The 15,109-nt window shown below is 34.5% G+C and overlaps 1 long non-coding RNA gene and 1 other non-coding gene across 3 annotated transcripts; one reads left to right on the forward strand and one right to left on the reverse strand.

The window, feature by feature from the left end:
* Positions 1 to 3,109: 3,109 nt before the first annotated feature.
* On the reverse strand, positions 3,110 to 3,181 carry Trnam-cau (transfer RNA methionine (anticodon CAU)). Its single transcript has one exon. It is a non-coding gene; the product is annotated as a tRNA-Met (tRNA).
* Positions 3,182 to 3,762: 581 nt separating this feature from the next.
* LOC134540648 (uncharacterized) lies at positions 3,763 to 13,899 on the forward strand. Of its 2 annotated transcripts, none has more exons than XR_010076481.1 (2): positions 3,763 to 4,618; positions 8,371 to 13,899. It is a non-coding gene; the product is annotated as an uncharacterized LOC134540648 (long non-coding RNA). The 2 variants fall into 2 exon arrangements; XR_010076482.1 differs by having other exon boundaries at positions 8,506 to 13,899.
* The last annotated feature ends 1,210 nt before the right edge of the window (positions 13,900 to 15,109 follow it).

The raw sequence follows: 15,109 nt of genomic DNA on the forward strand, positions 1-15,109 counted from the left end.
ACCTAATTTTACAAAGCCAAGCGGTAAACTTTACAGTGGATTAACTGTTTAATTAATTTTAACAAGTGGGGCAGTATTTTAATAAAAGTTCCTTGCCTAAAATCAGGTCCAAAACATTTATTTTTTTTGGTCTTTTCTTTTATCGAAGCCATTTTATTATAAAATTTGTATCTGTTAATCAAACTGATTCAATAGTCGACGTAGCTGCTCTGGCCTTTGAATATATATACTGTATAGAAGTCGCGAGTGGATAGATTTTACTCTACGTTTTTCAAAAGCGTATGATGAGCAGCTTGGGAACTTCACCGCTGCAGTGCGCTGCCGTAACGCCCTGTATCGTCTTAGTTGTTATTTACACGTTAGAGCGCAGCGCTGTCGCCTGCTGTCATTCCCCGCACCCCTCATCAATCATTCACTGCAGCTCAACGTCGTTCAACAGGAGGGGGAAGGGGTGTTTGAAGAGTTCGACACTTGTCCGCTAGGGACCACCACAAGTCGATGCCCTAGAGATGGTGGCGATTGCGGCGGTGAATTAACCAACTACCTCAAAACCGTATTAGAAATTTTAACCTGGGCTGGCGACTTCTATACAGTATATATATTCAAAGCTCTGGCAGAGAATTCTAGCGGCGGGTGCGGAAACTACGTGTGATTCGCGTCAAGAAAATGATTTAAAATCACAATTTTAGTATAGTTATCATGCTCACCATTATTTTAAATAATTCCACATTAAAATTCAGTCCGAGTTTTTTATTATAATTTTATTTGCAACATGAGTACACATGAGTTTTTTCATTCTTTTTTTTTTTTAATTTAAATGTCATACATTTCATCTTCTACAGAATAAGTCTGAATTCAACCGACAAACTTCAGCAGCAGGTTCGTCACGAAAAAAATTAGAATAAAATATATTTACGACTTACGATTTAAAGTGCTTCCCAGGGATGGTGTATGCCTTTGAAGTTGGATCCGAACAAGGTTTTGCTATTGCAAACAATAAAGGAAATACGTGAGATGGATCACTATGTGTGGGATAATATTTAATTGAACAAATATATACAATCACCATTGGCTTACGTATCCCCAAAATACTTTATATAAATATATATACATATAAAATTCAAAATAACAAATTGAAATAATTTAAAAGCAAATAGCGTGCAAAGTGGTTTTACCCCCCCCCCCCCTTCCCCTTCTCATCCATCATCCAACCCCCATGTAATTTTGCGTGCGCTCTTGAAAATCACAGCAAAACTTGTCACTGTCGTAAAATAATTGCAATGAAAAATCCTATTATTCGTCCACATCATACAATTGTATGGGAAACAAGGCAACACTCCCAATTATTTCAAATAAACTATTTTATGACAGCGGCTAGTTTTGCGGTGGTTGTAGAATTTTGTTCATTTAAACATTATACAGACGCTTAGTGTTCCATCTTAAATACTTTATAACTTGCAGTAAATCAGTCTGTTCTGCTCGAATGCGTACACGATCCTTGGGAAGCATACATACTCTACAACTATTTTTTTTTCTTGACTGACCTGAAGCCAAGGTATCGTGGTTCGAATCCAGACTTAGCCTGTGTAGACGAGACCTGCGATTTTTACGGAATAATGCTCAGTTGCTTATGCTTATGTATTTATGTCCCATCACAACAAAGAAGAAGGGCATGAAATGAAGGAAACAGGAATGTTGTTTGTTGTTGATACTAAAAATTGTCGTGCACGTTACAAATGGGCCCGCTATATATATATATATATATATATATATATATATATATATATATATATATATATATATAGGCTACATAAATATATGTGTATATATATATATTAGGCTATCGTTGTTTAAGGGGCAGCCTGGCTTGGCGCTAAGGGCGACAGTGGCTCGTGCTCGCCTCACAGCCTCTACGCGCCAGGCACCGACCTGGCGTGCAGTCTTCGCGTCAGTAACGCGCCTCTATGGAACTTCCTTATAATTTCATAATGGAATATTAAGGATAAAGGCTCCCTGCACGTCCTTATACCATTTTCAGTACTGTGTGTTGAATTTTTCATACCTAAAAATTGTCCGTAAAAACGTCCATTTAGCCCTTTTACAACGTCCAAAAAATACACGTTATTGACGAAACTTGCATAGAACAATGAAATGGCTCTTAAATGATATTCCTAATCAGGCATATGTAATAAATGTTGATAGGTTTGTAAATGGCGCGTTAACGGCTGGTGCTCTGCTCGCCGGTAGGTTGTCCACCCCTGGCCTGGAGGAAAGGGTTCCGTAAAGGCGGAACGGGGGCGGAAGGAGTCACACCCACGTCGGACACCCAGGGACCTACGTCCGCGAAAAGCACTTCATCCACTGCTGCAACAACACGGGGGCGACTTTGGGGTGTGAAAGAGGGTGGAGGAGGGTATGGGAAGAGGGATAAGTACTCCCTTTAATCCACTCTGCGCTCTCGAGACCTCATTCGCACACCCAACACATCCCGCATGCGAGGACAGTTCGCAAGCAATATGGGGAACTCAGGTCGAAAACGTAGGTATAGGTACTACACATAATTATATTGAATGGTTTAAATATTTGCAACCGTGATATTCTTAGTCATAGCGGTATTCATTTCTGAAATTTTGCAAATGCTTCGTTGACTGTTTAAATCTCAGTTCCATATCAGAGAGTTGTCATTCCATTCAAAGCCATATCGTGTGCTTTATCAGCACTTACTGGAAACAGAAGAATAGTCACTTAATAATTTTTATTTCTCATTTGTATTTCAAATCTGTAAGAAAGTGTGAAATAATTGGCAGGCCAAATGAAATGATTTTTTTCCTGTTTTTTTATTCTTTATCTTGAAGCACAATAATCTATAATATACTTAATAAAGTATATATATATGGTTAGAGTTCAATAATTGTTAAAACAAATATTATTTAATTGATAGAACGACTAATCAGGTAGGTACAACTCTATACTCATAAATACAAAATATATTAATGAAATAATTATTTATACATGTATTCATGTTTTATATCAATTAGCTAAAAAAAAAAAGTACATACGTAAAATACTGTAAACAAATAAATATATTACCCACAATTTAAAAAATAGTTAGCAGAGCGTGGTTTCGATCCACGGACCTCTGGGTTATGGGCCCAGCACGCTTCCACTGCGCCACTCTGCTCGGTGGTGAGAGAGAGCGAGATTCTACGGATATTAAGATATATTTTAGATCCGTAGTAACAGTGCGCTGTGTTATTTTGATATATCATTATTACGTTTTTGTTACTATATATTATATATTACTCAGTTTACATCTCATGTGCTGCATTCTTACATCTGAAGTGCTTGTAATATCATTTATATTACCTGTAATTTGTCCTTTTCGCGAATAATAATAGTAATATTTTGTAAAGTAATTTGTCACAAACTGTTGTCTTCAGTCTTTAAAATCTTCAATGCGCTGTTTCCTGACAAATACACCAGAAACCATGACGCTGCCTATAGTGGTTACTGTGTTTGCTTACATTTAAAGGGGGTAAAAAAGCGCTTTCTGTTGGTGATTTATTACAAAATTATGTTTGCATTTTTCAAATATTTATGCGGTTTGTTTTTTTTTACATCAAATACATTAGCAACTACGAAACTGCCTAGATTGGTTTCTGTATTTGATCACATTTAAAATTCTGCGCATTCTGTTGAGCATGGTTAAAACTTTTGAAAGCTTAGTTGATATATATATCATAGAGAGCAGTACAGCAGGCCAGTGACGTGTATTTCACGCTGATAGACATTATTTTGTTGTTTTCCAAATTATTAGAACAAAAAAACTAATTGACCTCTTTGGGAATTGATATGTTCTTTGTTTTATACTTCAAATAAGTTTAAAAAAATATGTATTTTTTTCAGTCCTCTTTATTATGTTCTTAACCTTACAGGGCATGTTGTACCATGTGTGATACAAGTAAAAATATTTTTTTAAAAAAACAATCGTACCTTATATTTGATACATACGGAAGTAAAACTGCACGGTGTATAATTTGAGTTACAATGCAATCTGTTCATTCTGTAGTTTCCTCATCATCAACAGATAACAGCACTAGTATCGTAGAGTGCTTAAAAAATGTTTCGTGTTGATCATTTTATCAGTAGCAAAAACTTTCTCAATTCAATGTTACTATACTTTATTCTTTTTAATTCATGGTAAAAAAAATTATCAATTTAAAAATATATTTAGTAGTCTATTACATTTGATATATTTAGTAATCACCTTATATATTTTATAAAAGTAAAGTTTTTTGTTTGTATCATAGGTGATACATCATGAATATCTGCATGGTTGTTAATATTTGGTCTTTTTCATTGTTGATATTTACAAAATAGTGTTAGTGTTTTTTAACACAAGTGAGAAGTGACCTAAAGTTATTAACACAATTTACTTTGAATTTATTTATTAATACAATATACTCTTTGTTAAAAATATGGTGAAAATGACAGTATTTCAAAGAACTTGAGTTTGTCTTTACCATCAACATCATCTTCCAGCCCTGTGCTAGAAAAATGTGCATCTTCAAATGCAATTATCCTAGCAGAAGGCATACCTGGAACTTTATCAACAGTGGTAAGTAACATCTTACGTGATGAATTTCCAATACACAATGATGAGGTTTTGGAACTAAATTTGCCTGTTGTACCTGCCAGCCTTGTTGACAGTAACTCTGAAGTAAGGCAGACTCGATCAACAGTGAGTGCAGTGACTAGAGAAAAATTTGTTGCTAAAAAATCAGCAAAAATTGAAGATGGGAAATGCTTAACTCTATCACCATGTTTGACTATTACAAACAACACCGAGTTGCCGATCTCAAAAACCAGTCATTACAAAAGAATTCTTTGGAAACAAAAAGAATTTTCGTTGCCCACACAACAAAAGTTGGTTTTAGGTAATGATACCCTGCCATCAAATATAAATGATCTTGATACGTGTTACCAGTTTTTCAAATATATTTCTGAACTAATGACCTTGTTGACAAAATTGTGTTTGAAACAAATTTGTACAGTGCAACCAGCCAACAAACATTACAAAAGAGGACGTTTCTAGGTGGTTTGGTATTGTCCTACTAACATTGGTGATTTCGTTACCTAATGTTAGAATGTATTGGAATGACACAGTTGGGGTTCAAGTCATAAAAGATACAATGACTTTGAACGAATTTAAAAAAATCTGTTCAAATCTTCATTTTAATAGTAACACAAGTCAAGTTACAGATCGCCAGGCAGAGGGTTACGACAGCTTGCATAAAATAAGACCAGTTATTGATAAACTGGGAGAGAGATTTCTAACTGTTCCATTCGAGGAGAGCTTGTCAGTAGACGAGCAAATATGTGCAACTAAGGCACATCACCATATGAAACAATATATGCCTGCAAAACCCCACAAATGGGGGTATAAATTATTCTTTCTTTGTGGGGTTTATGGTTATGCATATAAATTTGAAGTGTACACAGGCATGGAAAACGATGTAACAAAGAGATTACCAGAAGAGCCGGATCTAGGTGCTAGCAGCAATGTGGTTGTCCGCCTGTGTAGAGAAGTACCACGCCATGTGAATCACAAAATCTATTTTGATAATTACTACACATCATTACCACTCGTGACACATTTAGCTAAAGAAGGCATTCGAAGTCTTGGAACTGTCCGGAGGAACAGAGTACCAAACTTTAAGTTGTCACCGGACGATCAGATGAAGAAGCTGCCTCGCGGAGCAACATAAGAGTATGTTGGAAACATAGACAATGTTGAGGTATCGAATGTAGCCTGGAAAGACAATAAAACTGTGATGCTTTTGTCTACATATGCAGGGTCTCAACCTGTACACACTGTAGAAAGGTATGGCAGGAAGTCTAAGAAAAAAGTGGGCGTAAGTTGCCCAGAACAATAGGCATATGGGTGGCGTTGATCTCCTCGATGGCATTTTGGGACGCTACAAGATCATCATGAGGTCAAAAAAAGGTACTTTCGGCTTTTTTACCATATGCTAGATTTGTCCATGATAAATGCATGGTTGCTGTATCGTCGGGTGTCAGCCAGGCTATGAAGCTTGCAGAGTTCCGCATTCAGACTGCTATTACACTCTGTAAAATTGGCAGAGTCACTGTTGCACAGAAGAGAGGTAGGCCTAGCATTGCTCAGAGTTAAGAAGTGAAGAAGAGGAAAGGACCTTCTGCCATAATCCCACCTGCAGATGTAAGGCTTGATCAGTGTGGCCATTTAACCGAGTGGACTGAAGCTAGACAAAGGTGTAAACTTCCTACATGTCATTCACTCAGTTTTGTAATGTGTAGAAAGTACAAAGTTCATGTATGTTTTACCAAGGAGAGAAACTGTTTTTTGAAATTTCATTCAGAGTAGTGTTTAAAGGTAGGCTACCTATTTATTATAAGTGTTATTTTGTTGAAATGCTAATTTTCAAACTTTTTTTAGAATTTCGCATTATCCTATTGTTTTAATAATTGTATGCATAGTATAATTAAGTATTTAGTATTTTATGTAATGTCAACATATCAGAGTACTTAAAATTACAGCAAAAATAAATATATAAAAATATTTCTTTAAAATATTTTCATGTAACTTTTACTACATGAATAAATGTTTACATTCAATAATTTGTTACTGGGACTTTGTTCTGCATGTGCGGTATTTCAATTAATAATAGTATTTAAATAACTGGCCTGAACTTAGCTCTATCCTGCGGCTCTATCCGGCCGCCCAGGGCTGAGTGCTTGGGACAACAACAGCCTAAGTCATTCCACGCAAATAAGGCAATAACCATCAGAGTTTTAATTTTTGACGTGACAACGTCTAATAAATCGATGAACGCCAGCTGCACGCACGAAAAAGTGTCCCACTACGGATGTCCCACTACGGATGTGTTCTGTTTGCTAGTTGTACGCATGCGTGGCATCTCTCTTCATGCTCATTGTACGCATGCGTGGCATCTCTCTTCCACTCGATTGGAACAACCATCGATTTGACTTTTCAATCATATTTTCGTCGTTTGAATTATTAATATTATGTAATTTAACGATCGTCCACCGATTTTCAGCACAATCGGTACGGTTATTTAAAAGTAATGTTGAAAATTCAAATACGTTTTGAACCAACAATGGTGTTTTACAGTTACACATAATAATTCAAATTACACCCGGGATCTTTTGCACAATGTTTTAAAAAATATTGTAACACATTATAAATAAGTTTGGTGTATTTGGGATGCGTATTTGTTATAAAATCTTGTTAATATTATACCCCTACTGTGAACAAAGTTTATATATATATATATATATATATATATATATATATATATATATATATATATATATATATATATATATATATATATATAACATTTGAAACTATATTACTTTAGTTTGGCCTTGTGGGCGTGTGGTTAGCGTACCTAACTCTTAAATCAAAAGTTGTCGGTTCGAAACCCGGCAGCTGCGAAATTTTTTTTTGTACTTGTAAAAATAAATATGGCGCACGCAACATTTCAAAAGTAATAAATATATTTAAATTAATGAATGCAAATAAAAGTAAATTTATTAATTCAATTGCACATTTCATTTTACTCCTTTGTATCCATACAAAATAGTGATAATTCAATAAAAATGATTCAATTTTATTCATAAAAGTATGCAGAGGTAGATTTTATCATGCAAAAGATTGAAAAATTAAAAAAAAATTATTCCCCAAAGAATATAATATTGTTAATGCCTAAATGGTTTGGTTGCAAAAACCTATTACGGCTCAGTCTCAGGCCGAATATGATATTTCCTTTTCTTCTGGATCAATCATTTCATCAATGTTTTGTTATGACGTTGTCACGTTAAACTATCGTCCGTAAACCGACTTTACAGACTACCAATTTTTTTCCAAGAGAATGAGCAGTCATTACGTTGAAGCAGTTAAAAGGTGACCTAAATACATCTGTTTAATATAAATAAAAATTAAATTTACTGTGCAAACCAACGTACAGATTGTCCCAAGGACTCTGAAAGCCACCAAAGTGTGTTTTTTAACGAACTTATCACAAACATTAATTTTTTACATCAACTTTGGCCGCTCGAAGTGATAGAGATGGTATATAGGGGTTGTTCCTACAGGTGTCCTTAATAAATAAAAAATAAATTTTAAGGAATTAAAACGTATCCGTTGCACCAGGGCCTCTTAGGGTGTCCAAAGTGTGGTTTTTAAGGTATTTAACACAAAACTTTATTTGTTTTCGACACTTTGGCCTAAATGTAACACCACGGCAGGCACATATGACCTTTCCTCTATGATCCTTATAACAAAAAAATATATACATATTTCAGAGGTAAGCCGTGCTATCCAAATTGACCGTGAAGGCGGAGAAATTTAGTGGATCCGGTCGAGTCCCCACCTGCTATCGATGTCAACGAATTGGTCACCCCTCAGTCTGCTGCTCCCGCCTACCAATGTGTTTCTAGTGTGCTGGGGACCACATGGGCCGTGACTGCACCAGCACCTCCAAAAAATGTGTCAACTGTGATGGTGCCCACTTCGCCACGTCTACTGACTGTCCCAACATCCAGGCCTACCTCCGGCACCATCTGCAAAACCAACCCACTGCCCCTCCAGCTCCACCTGCGCCTTGCCCTGTAGTGCCCGCCATCTCTGACCCCTATCCTTTCCACCCCTTCCTCCTTCCTCTGACACCCCCCATGCTCACCACTCAGCACCGCCCCCTCCGCTCCTCCCCTCCACGAATGACCATGCTTCTCCCGACGAATGAAGGCCCCACAGAGGGACTAGCCTCATCACCCGGCGAACCACAGTTCAACCGATCCCCCCTTACGATTCACCATACTCGCCTCAGCTTGGTGCGGTCATCATCTAGCCGCACGACACCATTTCTTCAAGCATCAACTCCACCGCCATCACCCAACAAGAAGCTGGACACCAGGGACCTTAGCTGTTGGAGGTGTCCTGCCCATCACCACAGCAACATTTCTGTCACCCCTCAGCCCTTCCGGGCCATGTAAACCTTTTGTTTTGCCTTTTATTTGTTTTATATTAAAGATGATTTTTGGTGGTCCCTGAAAACAGGGGACCCATAATTTAAAACATAAAAAAAACTTTGTTTAGATATTGTAGAGAAATTTTTTTTGTTCCCTTCAGTTTAATTTAGAGTTTAAACAAACTAATTAGTCTACTATTTAAAAAATGTCTATAGGTCTTTAACATATTACTAGGTTGTAGTTCAGAAGTAAAAATATATGTGTAAGCTATATTTGTGTATCAGTTATATCACAAACTCCAGTAGTATTTATTATAAGGCAAGCTTTTTTTTTTTTTTTTCAGTATTTAGATTACCTTTGCCACTAAAAAAATTTATTTTTGGTTAAGTTTTAATACAGAATTGCTCAAGAACAACTTAAGTTTTGAATTAACATTTTAAATAATAGATAAGCGAGACAATATGAGCCACATAATAATGTATAGTGAATATTTGGGTAGTTATGTTAGCTGTACATTATTAAAATTGTATTCCCAACAATTATTTTTAATTTGTTATTTTAACTATAATTGTCAAAAACTTATCACATATATAACTGCCACATAGCTGAGTTTATAAAATTTCATATCACTTTGCTTCCCCTTCTTTTACTGCACAGAATGCTTAATAGTTGGGTGCCGGAAAAATTAGCATCTTGCTATAGATGCTAATTTATGGCCAATTTATACTTTAATGCTTTTTTTTATTTTGCGCTAATTTCTGACATAGATGCTATTTTAGCTTATTTTAAAAATTAAGTTTTTTTTTTTTTTAGCTAAATTAGTATAAAATGTCAATTCATTTGTAAAAAAAAAATCCTCTATAAAATGCCAAAAACTGCTACATTCTTAAAGACTGTTTTCAAAATGGTGTTACCAAATGTATCGTATCACATTTAGAACTGACTCACTTTATATTCGTGCCTGGCAGTTGGTCTGGGACTCACACATTTGCATAATTTAATTTTACTACAATATGTTTGTCACTATAGACTTATTAGCAAATCAGTTGATACACAAAAAAATTACTACCATGTTTGTTGTAGATTTCCTCTCATTTCACAGACTTAACTCAATCCAATTGATTTGTGAATTGCTATAAATTAAACCTCCAATTTTATGTTTTTTTAGAATATTGTACTACCAATTTTTTTAGTGAATTTAACATTTGAAAATTTTGTGGTTTTAATCCAAAAATGCATGACCAATTTTTTTTACATAACTATAATACTGTTACTTAGTTTTCAAAGTGTAGAATGCTAATTTTGGGGAAAATAGATGCTAATTTTTACAGCCCCTATTAATAGCCTTATTTAGTACACCAAAAATTTTATTGCATCAATTTCAAATTGAATAATTTTAACAAAATAATGGATTTGTTGAAATAGCAAATGTAAATAATCGTAGGTTATTATTTACAACCGCTGATTTCAATATTTCCATGTCAACAATCTGAACAATGTACATAAGATTTAAAAAAATCATCATCAGTAATTAGCACAAAGACAAATACTGAAACAAATCACAAATATGATTTTGTGTGGTACAGTTTAGGTAGCCATTCAACTTTGTTGAGTCCACTGTACTAAAACAAATATTATCCCAGATATTATTTAATAATTTTTATATCCTGCATTTATTACTTTTGGCATTGTAAACAGTATTTTTCATTGAAATTTAGGCCATATCTATGAATCACAGAACTCTATGACTATTGTTGTTCGAATGTCAATGCAATTCACAGACTCCTCTTAGTACTATTGGTCATGACTACAGACAAGATTTTATGGTTTTATTTACAGGCCATTTTCATTTTTAAAACACGAGATTTCGGTGTTATTTTTATTTTTTATGAAATCTGTTTATTAAAAAAGATAGCATATTACTGAACAAATATGATACTTTAATATTCCATTTTACTAATTTCTCCAAAACAGTATTATTTTGACTGATACATGATGCACTGTTTTCATATAATGATTTGTAATAAGTATGACTAACTTTTCAGAACAAAAATAAAATCAAGTATTTCTGTGTTTGAAAAATGTTCTAAGGTCATAATGTAAAAATAAGTAGCTATAACAGCTGCAAGATTAAAAATAGGAAACTTTCACCAATTTTTTTAACTAAGTGGTGGTACAAACATCATGTTAAATAAATTACTTTCATTGAATTTAATATTTAAAAATTTAGATATTCGTCTTTAGAGTTACGTTTTGATTGAAAATGCTGATTTGTTTCATAATTTTAGTTGCATTCCAGTGCTTTGTGGTGCATTAACTGGAATTTCGGTGTTATATGTATGTATTGTAATTCTTTTTGGTGTTACATCAGTTTTATCGCTATTCACAATGTAATATTGTCCCTAGTCACAGCATTTGAAAACTAAAATGGCTTTATTTTATGAAATACCTATAACACTTTCACTATGTTTTTATTTTAAATCAGTGTCATTTTACACTAAATTAATCCTTGTTGACAGTTCGTATTGTTACACCTATCCCTCACTTAACACGTCTTCAGATTGCGCGGATTCATTTAGCGCGATGTGAATTTTACTGCCCCAGTCTCAAATAGCACGTCTGTTAATTTCAGTTAGCACGAAATCTCGGCAGGCAAAAAGAAAGTCGAGCACGACGCCACAAAGTCTGTTTCAACTTATGTAAACAACAGATGTGCCCAGAGATACAGTCAGCAAAACAAGGAGGGAAGAGATGCACGCGCAGGTCTGTCTACGCTATCGGCTGTTGTACAAACATCAGGTATGGCAAGTTAAATTGTGGCCATGGAGTGTAAAGGACCAAATGTTTTTACGACAGCGCGTATGCCGCCGTGCCGTACTGTTGTCGCCTGGCCACAAACCGGGCCGTGAACTCAGTCTAGCCAGTGGCAGGGAATTCACTCAAACAAAAGCAACGTCTGCCCATTCAGCTGCCGTTAACTGTACGTTCTTGATCACACATAATGCATTGTGTTCACGTATTTGAGACAAAACTAGAAGTATTACGTTGCGCAGATTGTCATGAAGGCCATGCTTATGTTGGTCGCACTCTAGTTTTAAGCAAGTCAACTGCGCACAATCGTACAAAATAAGGACTCCTATCAAAAGTTTATATAAGTCTGATACTGTTGGTTGTACTAGAGGGAATATTTTGACATTAGATACCGGAACAGAAATCAACAGATGATTCATATGGATAAGGTTGTTAAATGCATGTTGCAATCAAAAAAATAATCACTGGCCTGACAGGATTGGTGTGAACCAGGTGGTGATAAGCGAATAAGTACTTCAATTTTTGAAAAATTAAAATGTAATCATCTGGACTGTAATATGTATCGGTATCACTGTCAGTAAAGGATTGTTTGGAAAGGTACGCAATGTGAGTTGAAGGTCACTCCCGGGCAGGCAAGTCAGCCCGCTGACTGACGATAAAGTACATACATAACCAGGTATCTCCCGTTACGCTGTGTCGTATTTGTCATACAAAGTGCAATGGCATATAAAGATTAATGGTGTGACATATTTATAGTCGAGTGTTATTCAGCACATTAATATTACGTAAAATATATTTTCATACACAATTTTGGAACACAATAAATAAATTAGCCTTGCTATTTATGTAAACTAATGCTTCAGAATACGTGATTTTGAATAACATGAGCAATTTTAGGAACAAATTAGTCATGCTAAGTGAGGGATAGGTGTATTGATACTGAAAAATGTTTAAATTCACTGTATTCCAGCCAATCAGGAACCAGCATTTATTAATTTAAGAACATTTTAAATGAATTAAAAAAGAATTAAATAGCATCTAAAAATGGTTGAAGAAGTCTGTGTAACATGGTGTTAAATCCGCTACACATCAAGTGTAAATAAGTAATTAGACCATTTACTACAATACTGCAGTGATTTAAGTACGGTCTTAAGTGTTTTTATATATAAGACAGTGTTATTACCAGCAATATATCAAAGTGAACGGCATATTAATTGAGTAAATTGGTCTGCAATTTTTTCCTCACGCACAACAATATTTGAATAAACAGTATTGGTTGTTATATGTGTATCACGAGAGCATAAAACACTCATAAAACATGATTTAAGCAATTTAATGTAACCAACACATACTGTCACGAGTGAAAACAATGAATTTTTGAGTTGAACACTATTTGTAATTTTCTGGTTCTCACTCACTCAGTGGTCCTTTTTGAAGGTTTCTTGTGACTCCCTCTGAGCCTAAGCTATCCGAAGCGAACCCCATTATTAAATCGTCAGCAAAACATTACCAGTGTTGTATTATTTTGAAGTCTTATGAAACCGTAAATGTGAAATGAATGTTTGATTCTTTTAATGTGTCCGACATATATCTGGAATTTTAACTATGAAAACAGTCTTTCAGCCATAAAGTTACTTATTGTTTATGTTTCATGTATGAACATTATGTTGTAAATTTATGATTTTTGAAGAAAATAGCACAAACGAATTAAGAGACAAACTAAGCTATACCTTAGTACAATAAATTATACTGAAGTTCAGTACTACACTAACTGTGGAATTTATTGCATGTTCAATTTAAAATCAACATATAAAATAGTTTCATGATATTGATGTTGATCAGATTTATTTTTATACTATATATTGTTTTTCCTGTATGAATTACAGTACTTTGGGCTACCATAATGCACACAATTCTTCTGAGCCGTGCGGTATTGTTTATACTTTGTTTAATCATAGCCTCCAGTCAATAATAATTAAATTATATGAGGTAGTATTAACAGTACAGACATGTATGTAAAAAAATATATATATAGTCACGGTATAACACAAATTGAACCAATGAAATCAAATTATTAAAAATTTTGCATTTTTTGATTAGGTACATATCTACATTATTTCAATAGTACAGTATGAGATAATTACTCTATGGGTATGTTAAAATATGTGTTTTCAGAGTAGTATTTGGGCATAAAACTCCAGATACTAATTGTTGAAAGCACTTATGGTAGTTGCATTACAACTTTATCTTCATTTTTCCGCCATATAAAGTCATGGTTACCGCTCAAATCTCTTAGTTGTCCCATACCAGACGAGAAGACTGCAAGCCAGTCCACAGCCTTGCACTTAGGGCAATACCATGTGTTGCACTTATCACCCGCCTCACTAACACAAATACCCCTCTGAATAGGCGGGCCTCTTAACAATACATCATCTGCAGTCGCATGCACGAAAAAAAACTGCTTTTTGCACCTGCTGTTTACACACCAGAAAGTGTCACTTAATACTGGATTGTGAAAATGTAAATAAAATAAGAACCATTTTTCTCATGCTTTGTCTTAGGTAACAATAATTTGACTAAATTATTTAAAGTATAAATCACAGCAAAATAAATTGATCCTCTTTACATAAGCTTTTAAAACAACCAGAAAAATGGCTTAGTTGGGAGTCCTTCAAACCCTTCTAGGTGTTTTCTCTACACTTAAATTGCACACAATTTGCAAAACCACATCCTGATCCATGGATATTGAAACATGACCTAGATCTCATCTGAGCATTTAAGGGAACATCAAAAACAACTTGAGAATAATTTAATACTAAGTTTTTTCAAAAAAAAAATTGGTGTTTATTATACCTACTGATAACAATAGCATAGATACATTGTTTATATAAATAACACTAACCAACCAGTCATTGTTTAAAAAGTATAACAACATTACTACACGTTACCTTACAAAACTTTCATTACAAAAGAAATGTATTCAAGTAACACAAAGTCATGTTATGCCTCGCAATGCCCACCCATCAGACACTACTTATATTTACAAAGATGCCTAAAATATGTCATTTTCTTTAACATACCCCCACTTTTATTAAATCCTGTCCACCATAGTTTAAGATATTTATTTGATTGACAAAAATGAGTCTGTCTAAAAACAATGTGTACACATTAATAATAAATACATAAAGATATTTATGACATAACAATATCAGCTACAAAGATACAAACAATGTGTTATTAAACTCATCACACTAAACAAGCT

The sequence above is a fragment of the Bacillus rossius genome, chromosome 1, assembly GCF_032445375.1.
Source record: "Bacillus rossius redtenbacheri isolate Brsri chromosome 1, Brsri_v3, whole genome shotgun sequence".
NCBI classification, from domain to species: domain Eukaryota; kingdom Metazoa; phylum Arthropoda; class Insecta; order Phasmatodea; family Bacillidae; genus Bacillus; species Bacillus rossius.